Source organism: Danio rerio, chromosome 12, assembly GCF_049306965.1.
Source record: "Danio rerio strain Tuebingen ecotype United States chromosome 12, GRCz12tu, whole genome shotgun sequence".
Lineage (NCBI taxonomy): Eukaryota > Metazoa > Chordata > Actinopteri > Cypriniformes > Danionidae > Danio > Danio rerio.
This window is the reverse complement of record NC_133187.1, coordinates 16,478,305-16,497,500: the sequence shown is the minus strand read 5'-3', so window position 1 is coordinate 16,497,500 and position 19,196 is coordinate 16,478,305. Positions and strand designations below refer to the sequence as shown.

General features: G+C 40.6%; 1 protein-coding gene and 1 long non-coding RNA gene across 4 annotated transcripts in view; one reads left to right on the top strand and one right to left on the bottom strand.

Annotated features, from left to right (window-relative positions):
- med1 (mediator complex subunit 1) overlaps positions 1-19,196 on the bottom strand; it is a 700,564-nt gene that overhangs the window by 394,969 nt on the left and 286,399 nt on the right. The gene's annotated exons all lie outside the window — the stretch shown is intronic.
- Positions 2,991-18,786, top strand: LOC141376782 (uncharacterized). 3 transcript variants are annotated; one of them, XR_012387933.1, is made up of 4 exons: positions 2,991-3,145; positions 14,488-14,677; positions 14,805-15,399; positions 15,475-18,786. It is a non-coding gene; the product is annotated as an uncharacterized lncRNA (long non-coding RNA). The 3 variants fall into 3 exon arrangements; XR_012387934.1 differs by lacking the exon at positions 2,991-3,145 and adding an exon at positions 6,461-6,542 and having other exon boundaries at positions 14,488-14,655; XR_012387932.1 differs by lacking the exon at positions 2,991-3,145 and adding an exon at positions 6,461-6,542.

Genomic DNA, 19,196 nt, shown 5'->3' with positions numbered 1-19,196 from the left:
AGTTGAAGTAGGTATGCGGTCCGGTCATGCACATTAATTAATTTCATACATTAAAAAAATAATTATGCGAAGATAAATATAATTGGCCTTGAATCAATGTATGAATATTCTAATATGTAAAGTCACAGTAAATTTGGTTAACATGATTTAAGTCAGTTAAAAAATGGTTAAATACATTTTTAAATCGTTTTTTTTTTTAAAAGTTGAACATTTTTTTGTTAATTTAAAATTATTTTGCAGACGTACTGCGTGTGTAGCTAATGTTAGCCTATATGTTCGAAGGGGACATTCGTAAACACACTGAAATTTCTGACAGATAGTAGGATATATCTTTACAGTTTTCTTTCTTATAGTGATTGAAAGGTATTAATGCGAGGCAGATTTGGTCCACAAATAAACACACAGATTTAACATAAATTTTAGGGACGTTTATTTTCAGACTTAATTTTAGAAAAAAAAACATTGGCGATGTCTTTTTCGACATCTTGCAATTTTTATACCTTATTATATGCTTCATGCTGTGTTCACCGTACTAATTTCTGCATGCCAGCCACACCCCAGCAGTCCCTGTCATGGAGGTTGGCACAGACTGGCATAGCTTATCAAAATTCCACAGCATCTGTTCACTGTGGCAGAGTAGCACTGCAGAGAAAACGCGTGCAGAGCAAAAAAGAAAAGAATGTAAGATCTTGTGAAAATTCAGATTACTTGGAATACATTAGAAATCAAATTCAATCAATTTAAATGCATTTGATTATTCGTGATAAACGACGATAGTAAGTAAAGATAATATGTATGTGAATGGTATGTTTTTGCTAAACAAAAAAATGTACTTTTTCAGTATGTTTTGTTTTCCCTTCTATATCTCTGGGTTTAAACAACGTGTTTGTGAGTATTACTGTTTAATGCTATTCTGTGTTTATATATTTTGTATGTAAGTGCGTTAAGGTTGTTGCTTATCTGCACAGATGGCATGGGTTTGGGGGGAGGGGGATGGTGTAGTGGGGTATGGGTTCTGATGATGCCATGCAATGGTCACATGGGCATTGGTAATTGGGCGCCATATTGCCTGGTTTGCAGGGCTCTGGGGCAGCCAGTCACCCAGCTGGACCTGTCAGATGGCATTGAATCCAGCTCACTGCCCTCTACCCTCAGATCCCTTTTTCTCTGTCTCTCCCTCTTTCTTTCACTTTTACATTTTTAATCTCACTCTCACACTGCCTTAAATTCTTGTAGTGGAGTGTTATTTAATTTTTGCAGAATCTAATAACACAAGTGGCCGTTCTGTTTTTGAGTTTTTTGTTTTTAAATAGCATGGTTAACAGTGTATCAGGTTACCTTTTCCCTGAAGAAAGTGCTTTTTTAAAATATGGGTTGTTACATTTTCAAACATTTAGATTTATGAAAAAAATCACTTTATATGCAACCAAGTAATTTTTTTTCTATAAAAAAGAAAGCCTGGCCTAAAATTCATTCTTTTTATATATAAATTTTATATATAAATTGTGAAAAAAAAAAAATCACAAGGAAAGCAAGAAGAAAACAAGAATGTGTTTGCATGTGTGAAAAGAGAAGAGGAATATTTGAGTGAAAGGGGCATGCTATGTTTGCAGTTCTTAACACTGCAGAAGATGAAAAGAATACGACAGAAGAGTTAGAGAAGGAAATATAGAAAAGGTTGCCTCTTTCCCTGCATCATGCCATGTTTCTTCTTCATAGTATGGGTCTTCTCCATCTATTTTAACATAAAAACAACAACTGTTACTATAAATACTATTACTTGTCTACAAACTTAAGGAATTAAATTATTAAAATAAAAGCAAACATCCCAAACCTTAAAAAACGTTCTCTTTGGGCCAGACATCTTTTTTTATTCCCATGTGATGAACTGTGACTGTCTTTGAGGGTATGATGAAACACACAATGTCCTCAAATAAGTACCAAAGGATGTTTTCACGGGTTGGCCAAAAAAACAACAACAACCTTTTTGACTCTCAGTGGCAGAATTGTCATTTTTAGGAAAACTATCACTTTAAATATATTACAACTTCAGTGTTTCACTATAAAATGTCAAAATCATGTGAATAATAGAAACTAATATATAATAATCTAATAATATTCTACAAAATAAATACATCAGAAGATGCTTCTCACTCCTGTTATTGATATGCCAAATATGTGAAAAGTTTACACTAAACAAATTACACCTATGAAATAATTTAGGTAATAGGACAGTATTTTAAAAATGATGCATCCTATTTACTTTACAATGTAATCAAATATGTTAAAATATGTTGTTTTTTTGGTTCAAATATATATATGTAAGAGGCAAAGATAAGATATGGTTACACAACAGTGCAAAACACAATTAAATGTATGATTTTTAATGATTATATTATAGAGTGAATACAGTGTTGGAGACTGGGAAAAAGCAAAAAAAAAAGAAAAAAAAAGAAGCTATTTTCACTGTTTTAGGTCATTTTTAATCAATCTTTTGAATGTTACAGATAAAGTCAGAATTATTAACCCCCATTTGAATTTTTTTTCTTTTTATATTATTTCCCAAATTATGTTCAACAGCGCAAGGACATTTTCACTGTATATATTTTGTATATATTAAAAATAAAATAAACTAATAATAATGATTATATATATATATATATATATATATATATATATATATATATATATATATATATATATATATATATATATATATTTTTTTTTTTTTTTTTTTTTTGGCTTAGTCCCTTTATTAATTTGTTGTCACCATACATACTGGAGCACCCGAGGAAACCCACGCAAACACGAGGAGAACATACAAACTCCACACAGAAATGCCAACTGACATGACTACAGTTTGACTTGCAGCTGTTGGACAACATAATGTACTTTTGAGGCTTTTTTAAGGCAAGAATGTAGTTGTTTAGATTGCAACTATCAAGTTTTTTGTTAAGGATAGTACCTATTTTAAATGTTCATACTTTTAGAGATTCAGCGTGTTGGTGGCCAGCCTGCCATATGGAGCAGAGCAAAGATGGTGGACTTTCCGTCACAAGATGGTGACAGAGACTGAATAAAAAGTCCTTAGGGGAGATTTTTTCAGTGTACATTTCAAACAACTGAACAAATCATTACAGAACAGGTAAGTGACAATCTAAGTCTTTCTCTCTCTTTTATATTTTATATTGCTGTATACCATAGTAATCTATTACTATTTGCTCTGGCTTTTTTTTGGGGGGGGGGGGGGGGGGGGGTGCAATAGAGAAATAATGGGAAATCTCTGTAGACTGATGGCAATTCTCATCTTTTAGCTTTATAATCTTAAACGGGAGCAAAATCACCTGTTTTGTCATCATTTTAGATATTATGCTAGAAAAACATTCTAATATAGCTTTAAAGTGACGTTCGTAAAGTAGCAAAGTTGTCCACTGTTCTGATTGTTAGCTGCAGAGGTGTATGAATGGTTTCTTTTCAAATGATGAAAGTAGTTCCTCTTACAAAAGGCTTTTTAAGAGTCTCTGTGTCTGATTTTCTATTTTATAAACACAATCATGCAGTCGAATTGTTGTATAAACTTGTAGCAGTGTGATATGGCTGTATATCATCACAGCCAATATACCATTTCACACTGCAACTCGTGTTGTGTTGCTACTTGTGTTGTGATATTGCTCATATATATATATATATATATATATATATATATATATATATATATATATATATATATATATATATATAATTATTATTATGTTACAGCCTTATTTCAAAATGGATTAAATTTGATTAATTCCTCAAAATTCACACACAATACCCCATAATAACATTGTGATTTTTTTTTTTTTGAAATTGTTGCTAATTTATTAAAAATTAAAAACCCTGAAAAATCACATGCACATAGGTATTCACAGCCTTTGCCGAAAAGCTCTAAATTGAACTCAGATACATTCTGTTTACACTGACCATTCTTGAGATGTTTCAGCAGCTTAATTGGAGTTCACTTGTGGTAAATTCAATTGATTGGTCATGATTTGAAAAGCTGTCTATATAAGTCCCAGAGTTGACAGTGCATGTCAAAGCATAAACCAAGCATGAAGACAAAGGAATTGTCTGTAGACCTCCGAGACAAGATTGTCTCGAGGCACAAGGCTGGGTAAGGATGCAGAAAAATTTCTGCCATTCTGAAATTTCCAAAGAGCACAGTGGCCTCCATTATCCATAAGTAGAAGATGTTTGGAACCACCTGGACTCTTTTAGAGCTGGCCAGCCATCTAAGCTGAGTGATCGGGGAAGAAGGGCCTTAGTCAGGGAGGTGATCAATAACCAGTGTTGGGGAGTAACCAGTTACATGTAACAGCTTTACGTAATTTAATTACAAAATAAAAGTAACAGCAATTCCTTAGAGTTACTGAGAAAAATGTGTAATTAAATTATAGTTACTTTTGAAAATGTTAAAGATTACAAATGGGGTTGTATCTAATATTTTTCTTTAAAAATCTGGGATATGTTGAATAATATTAATCTACTGCTTTGCTTGTTTTTTATATGCACAATGTCTTCTGCTAACCCAGGTGAAAAGAAAGTGTACTTAAGTTGTACTTTTTTAGACATACTTATCATACTTTAATTGTACTATACTAAGTGTATATTAAGTGTGTTATTTTGGAACAACTTCAAGCATATTTATTGTTACTTTATATATACTTAAGATTAACTTTAAGCTACTTAAAATATGTTGTAACATACTTAGTTGTGTTAAAATGGACATACTTTGAGTACAATTAAAGTGTACTTTTAAAAGTGTATTTTATTTAAAGTACATTTAAATTATGTACTTGAAATACAGTTAAAGTATATTTAAAACACAGTTAAAGTATATTTTAAGTTTAGATAAAGTGTATTTTCAGCCCAGCTGCAGTGCATTAAAGTATAGTATAAGCCCAGTTGAAGTATACTTTAAGTTGTGATAAAGTATAATTTAAGCACACCTAAAGTGCAATTTAAAACTAGTTAAAGTATATTTTAAGCCTAGTAGAAGAATATTTTAAGCTTTACATTAAACATTTTACATTGTGTTATTACTATACTTTCTATAAATTTGCAGAGTACTACAAGACCTACTTTATTTCAACAATTAACAACATAATTCAGAATAATGAATTTAAATTCTATTACAAATATGCTGTAAAAGTACATTACAAACACAAATAAATGCACGGCTTTTGAATGCTTGAAAAACTGTAATTTTCAACTTTTTCAATTGACAATTAACAATGTACAACAGTGTGAAGTAAAGTGCAATCAAACAGGAAAAAACATGTGTAACAAAACACATTAAACCAAACATAGAGCTGATGCTTCACTGTATCCTTAAAGTGGAGGAATTTTTTGTTGCATTTTCTGCGATGGGAGATCACACCTCAGACACTATGGTGTTTAGGAATTTTTTTTTACATTGTCTGTGGAAAGAGAAAAGTATCGTTAAATATAAAAGCTATTTTCTAATATAAAAATTACATGTACTGTCAAATAATGTAAAACAAAATTACTAAAAGTTATTTTAGTGAATACTATTATTTTGCTTTATTCAGTTCCCCTTGACGATAAAAAAAAAAAACATTTAAAAAATGATCATGTATTGGACTGAAACATACCTATTGACCATGTGAGGGTCCAACTGGTCCTTACAGGTTTCATTGCCAGATTTTCCCATAAGGGTGCATCTTAAGATGAGTTTTAAGGGTGCTTTCACACCTGCCTTATTTAGTTCGATTAAATCGCACTAGAGTTCGTTTTCTCTTTTGGTACGGTTCATTTGGGCAGGTGAGAATGCAGCAATCGTACTCGAGTGCGCACCAAAAGCGGACCAAATAAGCGTACCAAGACCTGGTTGAAGAGGTGGTCTCGGTACGCTTTCAAACGAACCCTGGAGCTGTTCATTTGTGGTGAGAATATGATCCGTACTAAAACAGGTCCAACCGCAAAAGTAATGCGCGTTTTGGACTAATAGGGTATATGCCGAGCTAGTGCTGTTCCCATGCTGATACATTTCCGGTGACCTGTTATTGTGAACATTTTTTTCCATTTTATACGGTTCCTTATACAGCATCGATGTTGTAATGTCATTAAAATACATTCAGTTAAATAAACTTTAGCATTTATTTGGTTGCCCAAGCGTAAAACGAGACAAAAAGCTGTTTACTCGCACGCGCCCGTCAGAATGGCTAACGCAGAAGCTCCATTGAATATACTGGGGTAAAATAAATGCTCATATTATAAAGATATGGCGGGGGAAATGCAATTTAATGCACTGCTTCTTGTACAATCTGAGACCCACTTTAAATCGGATATCACTCAGTGTGTGGTCTTCTATAGCCATTTGTGGGTTTGGCGCTCCACCTACCGGACATTAAAGACACTGCACTATATGTACAATTAAGATTCACTTTCGTTTTCCTTCAGTGCATACAGTCAAGGACATCTCACGCACGCAGTTCTTTCGGTGCCTGATTAAAACGTGGAAACCTTGGAATTATATGTCCGTAAGTCCACAGTTTGATTAAACAGCAATTGTATGTTCAAACGTTGCATGTTAAAGAGTCATTACTGGTTTATTAGATTTATTATTCCTGTATTTGCTCTCCAATCACATGTTCATAATTAGTGAGACAAGTTCATAAGAGTGGCGTAGCAAATATGTTAATTTGCTGACATTTGATATAAAATGTGTTTTATTTAATAGATTTCCTTATGTGTGTACAAGATTTGTGTAAAAAAGAACTATGTACATTAGTAGTAGGATAATGTCTAGCTAATTTGAACTGAACATGTTGGAAATATCTTTGTCATGTGAATAAGATTGTATTCCCCTTTTTTTTCCCTTTTCCTTTTATTGTAGTTTTACAAACAGAATAGAAGATATTATAAAGGATGCTAGTCCTGCTAGTCCAATAAGGAGCCCCAGTAAGAAGCGTGACAGGAGACAGATGATGATTATTTATGTTTTATCTTTTCAGAATGTGGCACTTTACATCCTCTAGTATTTCACAGTTCTCAAATGAACAGAGGTGGTAACAGGTGTGGTTTTATCTGAAATAAAGAAATAAATATCAAGATCTATCTGTATACAGTAACACAAATGTTCATTTCAGCATACAGTTCAACTTAACGTGAATATAAAATATGACGTGATAGGCGCTAAATATAGACGCGGGAAATAGCCGCGAGTCATCCTTTCACATTCTATAAACTCCAATATGAACTAATAGTAATATCAGTCGGCCGTGCCGCAGCAGGATTACTATAACATGATAAACAGAATTACTAACAACGGAACATAAATCAACTTACAGTCATGCACGCACGTTTACCACTCATCAATATGAGGAGAGAAGGAAAAATGAAACCAAACTAGACCATCACTGACAGACTGCCGTCAGTGTTCTGAACACGCCCATCTAGAGCGAGCGCATATCAATACGTCTGTTTAACACTCAATAAGGAATTTAGTACAGCCGCCCCCAGATTAGCATAGCTAATTTGCAGAAACATAAATTCCTTAATTAGTGTCCGTATCTCCACTGTTCGGGAGTGCAGGAAGCTGTACCAGCTTAGCTACCGGACGAAGATACAGGCGGTCCTTAATCCTGACCTTTGCTGACCTAATATGTCCGTCTTCACTGGGTACCAGACTTTCAATCCTTCCAATAGACCAGTGAGCCCGTGGCAGATGTGGATCTACCACCATCACTACAGCATCCTTGATTAAATCCGGAGTCTCACGTTGCCACTTATGGTGAGATTGGAGGTTAGGCAGGTAATGCCGTGTAAAATATGCCCACAAATGTTCAACCACACTCTGAGCATGGCGCCATCGTCGTTTAGATAGAGGCTCTGGCATGTATACTACCTGGGGTAGTGAAGCGTCCCGCCGCCCCATGAGCAGGACGTTAGGGGTGACCGGGTCCACATCTGCTACATCAGAAGACACATAGCCTAATGGCTTGCTATTCAGAATACCCTCTATTTCAATCAAGACAGTGAGCAGAACATCTTCTGGTAGGGACTGATTTCCTGCGACAACCTGTAGGGCCGTTTTCACTGATTTTATTTCGCGTTCCCATGCACCGCCAAAATGCGGTGATGCAGGTGGATTCATCCTGAACACAATCTGTTGGTCTGTCAGCTGTTCTTGCAGTTGGGATTTCATTGCCTTAAAGCCCTCTCTCAGCTCTGTTTCCGTACCTCGGAAATTAGTTCCTTGGTCTGAGACAATCTCTGATGGGGTACCCCGTCTGGCTATGAAACGCCTTAGGGCGAGTAAGAAGGCATCTGTGTCTAGGCTGTTAAGGAGATCGAGGTGTATGCATCGTGTCGTCAAACATTTAAAGATCACACCCCATTGTTTCTCTGACCGACGGCCTACTTTGATGGTAAATGGCCCAAAGCAGTCGACCCCCGTTGAAAAGAATGCCCGCTGATAGAGCTGTAGCCGAGCTAAGGGTAAGTCAGCCATAATGGGCACAGTTGGTTTAGCCCTCCACATCTGGCATTGCACACATTCTCTGTGGTGCTTTTTCACTGCTTGTCTACCCTTTAAGTAGTTTTGTCGGAGCTCTGCGAAAACTCGGTCTGGCCCTGGATGAAGCAGGCGTTCATCTACATCTTGGATGAGTAGCTTGGTGATAGTATGTTGGGGATCTAATACTATAGGGTGAATCTCTATTGGACTTGAGCCCTCCAACTTTCTGAGCCGTCCTCCAACTCGTATTAAATTCAGTGCCTGATCAAACTCTGGGGCAAGCGTGTTTAGACCACTTGAAGGGGAAACTGGCCTCCCTTGGCGTAAAGCCTTGACTTCCAGTGGAAACGATTCAGCTTGGCATTGGCTTAGAATTAATGCTTCAATGCTTTGATAATCTGGACCGGATGTTTCTGGATCGAGAGCAGCCGCTCCATGAAGAGACTGATAAGTAGCCTTGACTAATGCCTTCCAGGAGGTAAACTGGGTTGCATCAGGAATATGTGAATTCTGTTTATCGATAGTTAGTCCGCAGAATACAGTCTTCTTAATCTCTGATGAGTCTTCTCGATCTTTGAGAGAAGGTATAGCTGGCCATTGAGAAATGGCCCCAATAGAAAATCTGGGCCCTGATTCCACCTGCTGGGGCTTGCCAGCTCAACCAGAGTCTTTCCCTGGGTAATGTCATCTGCCGGGTTACTTGCTGAGTCCACATACCTCCATGAGTGCAGGTCAGTTAACTCTTGGATCTCGGCCACTCTAGTGCCGACAAAGACTTTATATCGACATGATTCTGACTGAATCCATGTCAATACAGTAGTTGAATCAGTCCAGAGTGTAGTTTTCTCAATTGGAATGGTCAGCTCCTGTGTTAGAAGCTTAGCAAGTTGGGCCCCTGCCAATGCTGCGCAAAGCTCTAATCTCGGGATTGACAATTGTCGCTTGGGAGCCACTCTAGACTTGGCCATAATGAAAGAAGTATGGAGTTGGCCCCTTTGCTCAGTAAGCAGGTACGCTACTGCCCCATAGGCCGTCTCGGCCGCATCACAGAATATGTGCAAGCTGCATCGGGATGTCTCCTTACTAAATTGTGATAAGAGGTAACAACGAGGAAACATTACCTTGGTCAAGTTGGGTAGTTCCTGTTCCCAAGTTTTCCATTTCTCAAAAAGATCTGTGGGAAGGTTTGGGTCATCCCAACTTCTTGGCTTAGCCCAGAGTTTCTGAACTAGAACTTTAGTCCTTGTAGTAAAGGGGGAGATGAACCCTAATGGGTCATATTGGGATGCCAGAACTCTGTATATGTGCCTCATTGTTGGGGATTGTTGGGCAGATGGGTGTTGTTTGTAGCCCAGTTGGTCCTCCCGGCAGTGCCATATTAGACCTAGAGCTGGCTCCTGAGGGTCAGAATGATTTTTCTGCAGCCACAGCTCAATGCTTTCTGACTTAGCAGTTGTTGGCAAATGTTCAACAACAGACGGGACATTACTGGCCCACTGCCGGATTTCAAACCCTCCTGAGTTAAGTACAGATCTCATCTTGTTGACCAACTGCCTGGCTTCCTCTGCAGTAGGAAGACTCTGTAGGAAGTTGTCGACATAAAAGCACTGTTCTATCGACTGCCTCACTTCAACATCACATGGTTGGTAGTCCCAGACGTGCTTCTGAAGTGCAAATGTTGCACAACATGTACTGCAAGTCGTCCCGAAGGGCAAGACTTGCCATTGGTAGACATCAGGTTGCTCCTCCTTTCGCATGTTTCTCCATATAAACCTCAGGAAAGGCCTGTCCTCAGGCAGAAGTCGTATTTGATGAAACATAGCGCGTATGTCACCGCTGACTGCGACCATGTGCTGTCTGAATCGAATAAGAACTCCTAATAATGATGCACCAAGGCAGGGTCCGGGTAGGAGCTGCTGGTTGAGTGAAAGCCCTCGATGAACAAGAGAACAGTTAAAAACTAACCTGTCCTTGCCATTATGGTGAACAAGATGGTGTGGAATAAACCACGATTCCTCATCTGAACTCAGAAACTCCGAAGGAACCTTGACAACATATTCGGCGTCCAGAAGCTTCTGAATTTCAGCCTCATAGACCTTAGCTTTTCTTGGATCTTTTCCTAAGCGTTTCTCTATGGCCCTGAGATTGTGTAGAACAGCATCTTTGGTAGCCTTGAGAGGAGGTGAGTTTGGAACCCTGAGAAGAGGTGTGGCATAATGACATGTATTATTCACCTCCACTCGCTGTGTTTTGCTCTCCAACAGATCTATAGCAAGTTGGTCTAGTCGTGAACGTACTACCAGTTTCTCGTGTCGGTAAGGGAGAACGTCCAACTGCCACAGCTGTTTGACCTGTTGAAGGATGGTGTCTCGCACTGTTGAAAGGGAAGTGAGTAAGCACTGTTGAGGTGACACTTGGTGTGGAAGAAGACCATCTGGTCCTTGAAGTACCCAGCCAAGCTGCGTGTGTACTGCAGCTGGTCCTCCATCTGGGCCCACTCTAATGGGTTCCTTTGCCGCAATTAAACCTGGATAATCAGAGCCAATTAAGAGTAAAGGTTGAATTTTATTAAATGATGGAATTGGAATGCCCCGCAAGTGACAGTAGCTCTTTTGAAGTCGTTTGATTGGGTACGTCCGCTCTGTCAGATTCAGGAGAGGTGCAGTGAATACACCAGTGAGGCCATACCTTGCATTTGGTTTAGACTGGGATGAAATCTGAAATTGGACAGATTGGCCCTCCACATGAGTGACATCATGGCGAATAGTTCGAAGAGCCATAACCTTTCCCATAAACTTTCCTTGTAGTCCTAGTTGGTGGAGAGCTGCCGGGAGGATCATGCTGCGCTGTGCACCATCATCAAGGATAGCATAGGTTTGTATAGACTTTTCACCTTTCCACAGCAGAACGGGGGTGACCTTTAGGAAGACCCGTCCCATAGAGCTAGGTGATGTTATGTAGATCGAGTGGTTCTTTGATGTTGTAACCAGCATGATGCTCGGACCCTGATCTGCTATTCGATGGAGAACACTAAGATGCACGTCTCCACATTCCCCATAGGGTTTCTTCAGTGTACATTCTTTACAGTTATGGCTAGTGCGTCCGCATTTCCAACACCTCTTTCCATTTTTAATCCATTTAATGAGTCGCTCAGGTGGGCATTCAGTGATCTCATTGCATTGAGAGAGGTAATGTTCTTCGCTGTGACAGAATAAACACAGACACTTTGTTGATTTAGCAGGATGAGGGTTTGCAGATGCCTCGGTGCGAATAGGCTGCCCCATTTTCACATTCTCAGATGGGTTACTACCATAATAGACAGAAATAGCATGAGTCTGTGGCCTAATGATAGCAGGACGCTCCCTACGAACAGATGCCTTTTCAGTGTGGTAACGTTGAGCCATCTTTGAAGAAAGCCGCTGAGCTTCTGCTTTGACCCTCAACCATTCTGTAAGGTTGTGTAAGTTATACGGATTGAGACTAACTGTACTCAGTCTACCCCGTAACTAGAGATGCTCTATGAAGCCATCCCTGTAATGTTTAGGGAGTTTCCACATCTGTCCACATGTCCAGTACAATTAAGTTCTCGTCCATTTGGTCTCTCCAGAGATATAAGCATACCCACCAGAAGGTCAATGTTGAGTGCAAAGCTCTGGAAAGCTTTATAGTCTCCAGCTTTGATATCTGGTGAGTTCATTTAACTCACGTAATCCTCTTCACAGTCCAGTTGTTCACGCGTTCTGACCAGGTTTTTCTTGTCGTCAATGTTTTTGTGTAATTATATCGGTGTTGTCTACCTTTACAAGATTTGAGTCTGGAAAATAAAACAATAAAAATTTCGGAAACCTCGGAAACGATCTGTCTTCTGTTATCGGCAAATATGAACTTGTTGCTTGCGCTCAAAAAGGGTGCTTTCACACCTGTGTATCGATTCAGTTGTTCCGAAACAGAGATTACAATTGTTACATTGTTGCTCTTTGCTCTTGGAGCGATTCGCTTTCACACTGCAAAGTTTATAATCGGACCAAAAGAGCTAAAACAAGTTACGTGCGAGTAAACTCTCATCACATTGGTCAGAGTGTCAGGGTTTATTTTGCAGTGTCCCGCTCAGCTGTCAGGAGAGGTGGTGGTTTGGTGGTATATTGACAGGGTGCGTGCGCGTGACGTGTCTGTGCAGAGACGCGGTGGGGAGGGGTGAGAAGGATGCGCGACGATGCCTATTTGAGGACCGGGAGGGAGACACGAGATTACCGGAAGATCATCACTCGTTTGCGGGCATCGGGAGACTCGCGAAACTTCCCGACATACTCATAATTCTCTCTTTATATAGCCGTAAGCCTATTACATATCCATAAAACACTGTGATATAACCGCACTCGGATCAGATCACTTTCTCACTGCAATCGATCTGCTCCAGGGTTCGTTTCAATCGAGCCGAGACCACCTCATTCAAGCGATCTCGGAGCGATTACTTTGGCGCGGAACAGAGCGCGATTGCCCTGTTCACATATGCCAATCAAACCACGCTAACTGGGCAAACGATATACGTTCCGAAACAAAAGTGTAGGTGTGAAAGCACCCTAAGATTGGACAATTTTATGTTTCGATTTGAAAAGCTTGGCTCTGATTGGTGAAACAGAATTAAACGCAACATTCTGGTAGACCTTACAGAGAAAATGTATGTCATACACCTTTGCCACATAATATCGAAAGAGACTGAAGTGATTGATTCAAAATGCTTTAACTAGTGATTTGCAAATGTACATCCTTTTGTGGAGTGATTTTTTATATTTTATTTTAGCCATTGAGCTTTTAATTATTGATGTTTATGACATATGCTTAGCTGGTACAGTATGTAACTGAAACTTTTATCAGTTGTTTTATTTTTTTTTGTAATTTGCTTTGTTATAGGTGTACCTTATGTAAATCTGGGTTTTAAAAGTGGATTATTTTAAACTGACTGTAGAGTGATGCACTACGAAGTATTGGAAGATGTAATATGAAATTATATTGCTTTAAGAGTATTTTTGGTAAACATATTTTTTGAGTAATGTAAATATATTTGTAGTGCAAAAAAAGGTTATCTATTTTTCCAAGGAAACAAATAACTACATATCAGACGGAATGCCACTCCCCACTTGGAATTTGCCAAAATGCATCTGAAGAGCTCTCAGACCATAAGAAACTACGTTCTCTGGTCTGATGAGACTAATATTGAACTTTTGGAGTGTATGCCAGGCATTATGTTTAGAGAAAACCAGGCACCGCTCATAACTAGGCTAATACCATCTCTACAGTGAAGCATGGTGATGGCAGCATTCTGCTGTGGGGATGTTTTTCAGCAGCAGGAACTGGAAGACTAGTTAGAATAGACAGGTGTGCCAAGCTTGTGGCATCATATTCAAAAAGACATGAGGCTGTAATTTCTGCCAAAGGTGCATCAACAAAGTATTGAGCAAAGGCTGTGAATACTTATGTAAACGTGATTTTTCAGGTTTTTTTATTTTTAATAAAATTGCAACAATTTAAAAAAAGCTTTTTTTTAATTGTCATTGTAGGGTAATGTGTGTAGAATTTTGAGGAAATAAATGACATTAATCCATTTTGGAATAAGGCTGACACTTAAAAAATGTGGAAAAGAGAAGCGCTATGAATACTTTCTGAGTGCAACGTACATGACAGAAATGTCACCAATTCAGTGAAACGGGCCACATATATATTGTAATGACCTGGCACACAGCACTGTAGCCAGGTGCATCATGGGAAATAGGTGTGGCGGGCCACCCTTTTGACAATCAGCGTCATCCTGGGAAAGGAGCACACAAGCCACCTGGATGCAATTACGCCGATCGCCTGCACCTGGATCTCATCAGCAGCACACAAGATAAAACCAGCTCTAAGAAGACAGACGGTGAGAAGCCTCTCCACTAACCCTGACTCTAATGAGTTCTCTCTCTCTCATACAGAAAGCACGGATTGATCGGATTGGGCGATCAGCGTTTCACAACAGCACGGACAATATCAAAGGAATCATCACCATCAACTCACCCACAACGCACCTGGAGCACAGCAACACTGGGACAGAGGGAAGTTCACGGAAGATACCTGCACTCTTCGCACTTTTCACCTTCTCTGTAAATAAAAAATCCTTCGGGGGTGTGTTCACTTACAACTTGTGTCTGCCTTTTCACTCCACCCTGCTACACTGGTGGAGAATGCGCGCTTTATAGGAGTGAAATTAAGGATTCCATCAACCGCTCACACTTGTTGTTTGTCTTTGCAGTTTGTCATCTCGCTCGGTCTCCTGGAAACAACGTAATGAGGAAATACTGCGGCAGCTCACAGACGTGGCGGCAACAACAGCTCTCGGATCAGATCGCCGACAGACTAGAAAGGACAGAGCAGGTGGTCTAAAGCCTATTGGGCCAACAGGTGCCTCTTCTGGATGCCAGGAATACTGCACACCACCACCTTACGAAACTCAGCAAACTAGATGACATTGAAGCGTATTTACACATGTTTGAGGTGATGGCAACCCAAGAGCTGTGGGATAAGAAAGAATGGGCGAGAATCCTGGCTCCGTTTCTGACTGGTGAAGTGAGACGTGCTTATTTTTCACTAAAAACCCCACAAAATTAAGATTATGAGATATTGAAAGGAGAGATATTAGCGAGGCTGGTGCTTTCTCCCATCAGCGCATCACAGCAGTTCTGGCAATGGTCATATGATGAACAGATCTCCGCCCGGGTAAAAGGCACACAGCTCTCCAGACTGGCACAGCTCTGGTTGCTATCGAGGAACACCACCGCCTCCCAGTTCGCTGAAAGAGTAGTGATCGACCGCCTGCTCAGAGCCCTCTCCAGAAACTTTGCCGCCCCGTGAGTATGAAAAACCCCACCAGTCTGGCTACTCTAGTAGAAGCCATTGAGCTGACAGATGCTTCATTTGCACAGGACGAGAGAGAGCGAGTGGCTGCAAACCCCCCAAGGGTACTCCGGGATCGATGCTCACCGGAGGGTACCTCAAGTACAGTGAGAAGGCCGACGGCCCCCTCCCACAGCGACGAGCCCATGCCAACCGAACCGCAGTCGCCAGGAGCCCAGGCATGGATGGCCGGCTGCATCGTACACCATACGATGCCAGCCAGAGCCCCACAGCGCATGGTAAAAATAGGGGGAAAGGAGCTGATGGCGGTGTTAGACTCAGGATCCTCCATCACACTGGTCCAACCACACATTATCCCTCCCCGAACTGACTTTAAAGCAACAATACCAATCACCTTTGTACATGGAGAGACGCGCCACGTACCCACATGCTGAGTAATGGTGGCAGCCGGGCCAGGCGCCTGGCCGATGGAGGTAGGAATTGTGAGAGACTTACCAGTTCCAATCCTGTTGGGGAGGGACTGTCCCGGATTCCAACAGCTCCTATCAGCCACGATGCAGCCAGCAGGACCATGACAGAGGGGACGGGCTCGTCCACGAAGAAAAGGGGGTCATCCAACCATCATGCTGGCCACAGACAGCGAGCAAGAGGGTGAGAGTGCGCACAATTAGATCCTAATCCCTTTTTTGATCTGTTTCAGAGAATAACCACAGGGGGAGAGTTTGGATGAGAGCAACGGGAAGATGACCATTTAAAGCACTGCTGGAAACAAGTCAGAGAGATTGATGGAGAAGTGCACATCCCAGGGCCTCACCCTCTCCCATACTTCGTGGTCAGAAAGGGTCTGCTCTACTGTATAGCACAGCAATGGTGGGAGGAGAAAAGTCTGCTTGTGGTTCCGAAGACCAAGATGGAGACAATAATGGAGCTGGTGCACTCGCACCCAATGGCTGGGCATCTGGGAGCAGAAAATACCACCCAATGTATCCGAGATCGCTTCCGCTTGCCCGGCATGGATGCAGAAGTAAAGAAGTTCTGTAGGGAGTGCGCCACCTGGCCGAGGACATCACCAAAGAAACCTTCCCCCAGCCCGCTAATACCAGTACCCATCATCGAGGTGCCCTTCGAGCGAATAGGGATGGATCTGGTGGGCCCGCTGCCAAACTCCACCCATGGTCATCAACAAATCCTGGTCATCGTCGACTATTTCACCAGGTACCTCGAGGCGATTCCCCTCTGAGTAGCCAACGCCAAATCCATCGCGAAGGAATTCTTCCAGTTCATCAGCAGAGTGGGGATGCCCTCTGAGATATTAACTGACCAGGGCACCCCCTTCATGTCTCGGCTGATGAGCGACCTCTGTCGGCTACTTATGGTAAAACAGCTTCGCACATCTGTTTAACATCCCCAGACAGACGATCTGGTGGAGCGGTTTAACCAGACCCTTAAACAGATGTTGCGCTGGGTAGTCGCAGAGGATGGGCGTGACTGGGACCTCATGATCCCATACATGCTCTTCAGAATAAGAGGGGTACCTCAAGCATCCACGAGATTCACTCCATTTGAGTTATTGTTTGGGCGACAGCCCCGCGGATTGCTGGATGTGGCCAGAAAGACATGGGAGCAGGAACCAGCTCCACATCGCAGCATGATAGAGCACTTGCGGGACATGCGAGAGCGGATAGACCATGTTATGCCTCTGGTCCAAGAACACCAAGCAACCTCCCAGCGCGCCCAACAGAGGATATATGAACAACCCGCACAACCCAGACGGTTCCAGCCTGGTGACAAAGTCCTGATACTCGTACCCACCACCACTGCGAAGTTCCTGGCAAGGGCCGGGCACCATCGTGAAGAAAGTTGGGTCGGTCAACTATAAGGTTTGTCAGCCAGGATGTCGATGTGAGAATGTGAGGTCTACCATATCAACCTCCTGAAGAAATGGGTTCCCCCCCGATAAGAAATGGCGGCCCGGGCTACAGAGACCAATGCCCGCATCACCAGGTGGTTCGTTGCACTCCAGTGGCAGGCCGCCCTATTGACAATCAACGTCATCCTGGGAAAGGAGCACACAAGCCACCTGGATGCAATTACGCCGATCGCCTGCACCTGGATCTCATCAGCAGCACACATGATAAAACCAGCTCGAAGAAGACAGACGGTGAGAAGCCTCTCCGCTAACCCTGACTCTGAGTTCTCTTTCTCTCTCTCATACAGAAAGCACGGATTGATCGGATCGGGCGATTTGGCATTTCACAACAGCACAGACAATATCAAATGAATCACCACCATCAACTCACCCACAACGCACCTGGAGGCAGCAACACTGGGACTGAGGGAAGTTCACGGAAGACACCTGCACTCCTCGCACTTTTCACCTTCAATGTAAATAAAAAGCCCTTCGGGGGTGTGTTCACTTACAACTTGTGTCTGCCTTTTCACTCCACCCTGCTACATAGGTTAGAGTTATTGTATGTTTTATATTAGTTAAAAACATGGGTTGTTTTGTTATAAACTTTGTGTGTTTATGTTTAGGTTAGCTTCTGTGTTTTAAGCCTAATATTTCTTTGGTTTTTAAAATATTTGTTATTAATGTTGGTGGTAATGTTATTACCACCCTGCTAGCGGTTTTAGATATATTAACAGTATAGCTAGGTTATATTAGCACTAGTTGCACAAATACAGTAATGATTACAATATAAATATGTGGCCCATTCCACTGAATGGGTGCCATTTCAATCCTCAGGACTTATTATGTAAAAATATTTGTGAAAATTATCTTAAACATACATGTTGTTGTTGTTGTTATTATTAAGCAAAGTGTCAATTTATCTACTCAGTTTAACTTTTCATCACAAACAGTATTACTGTTTTATATTATCTGCAGCATCAGTAGGCTTCTTTAATTAACATAAGCGTCCTTCTCCATTGTAGAAGTCCATAGTTGCTTTTTGACTATCAAAGCGTAAAGGCTCATTCACACCAAGCGTGATAACTATAAATATAATGATAAAGATAGCATTCTAAAAAGTAATTCACAGTGTTTAAGTATAGGATATATAGCCCAGTCCATAAAAATACAGAAAAGGTATTATAATTGAGATCACTTTCAGAATTATTATTTTTTTTTTACCAATGGAAGAACAATAAAACACAGACAATCAGTTAGAATCTAGTGAAATGTAAAGGGCAAGCACAATTTAAAGCCACATCATGTGAAATCAAATTTTACAGTGGTCAGTCACATTGTTATTCTTAAAATGAATAAAAAAACCTATTTATTTATTTATTTTTTATTTGGCAGGGACAGTGTACATTAATTAGCATTTCTGCAAATGCACCAGAATTAGCCAGAAGGCTATTTTTCATCTGTTGTCCCTGGACAACCTAAAAAACAATACAACAATTATACAATCAATCAAGCACAGTTAAGAAGTACTAAAATAGACATGGTTATGTAGATATTAATTTAAAAAAATGTACATTAGTCTAAAACACCAGCATTATGTAATAGAGATAAAAAAAAAAAAAGTTAAAAACACATTTAAACAACAAATTATTAAGATGGCAGGCACAAATGGTAACATGCTGGGTAGGTTCATGCTAATAGGAATGATGACACATCTGATGCTCCATAAACCAGATTTGTAGATGTTTTTTGAACATATTGTAAGAGGTTAGTTCTCTGATATTGCCAGGGACAGAATTCCACTCCTCTGCAGCTGTATCTGAAAAGGCACCCTGACCAAAAGCACTTTTCTGGAGTAGGACAATACAGTCTCCTCGGACT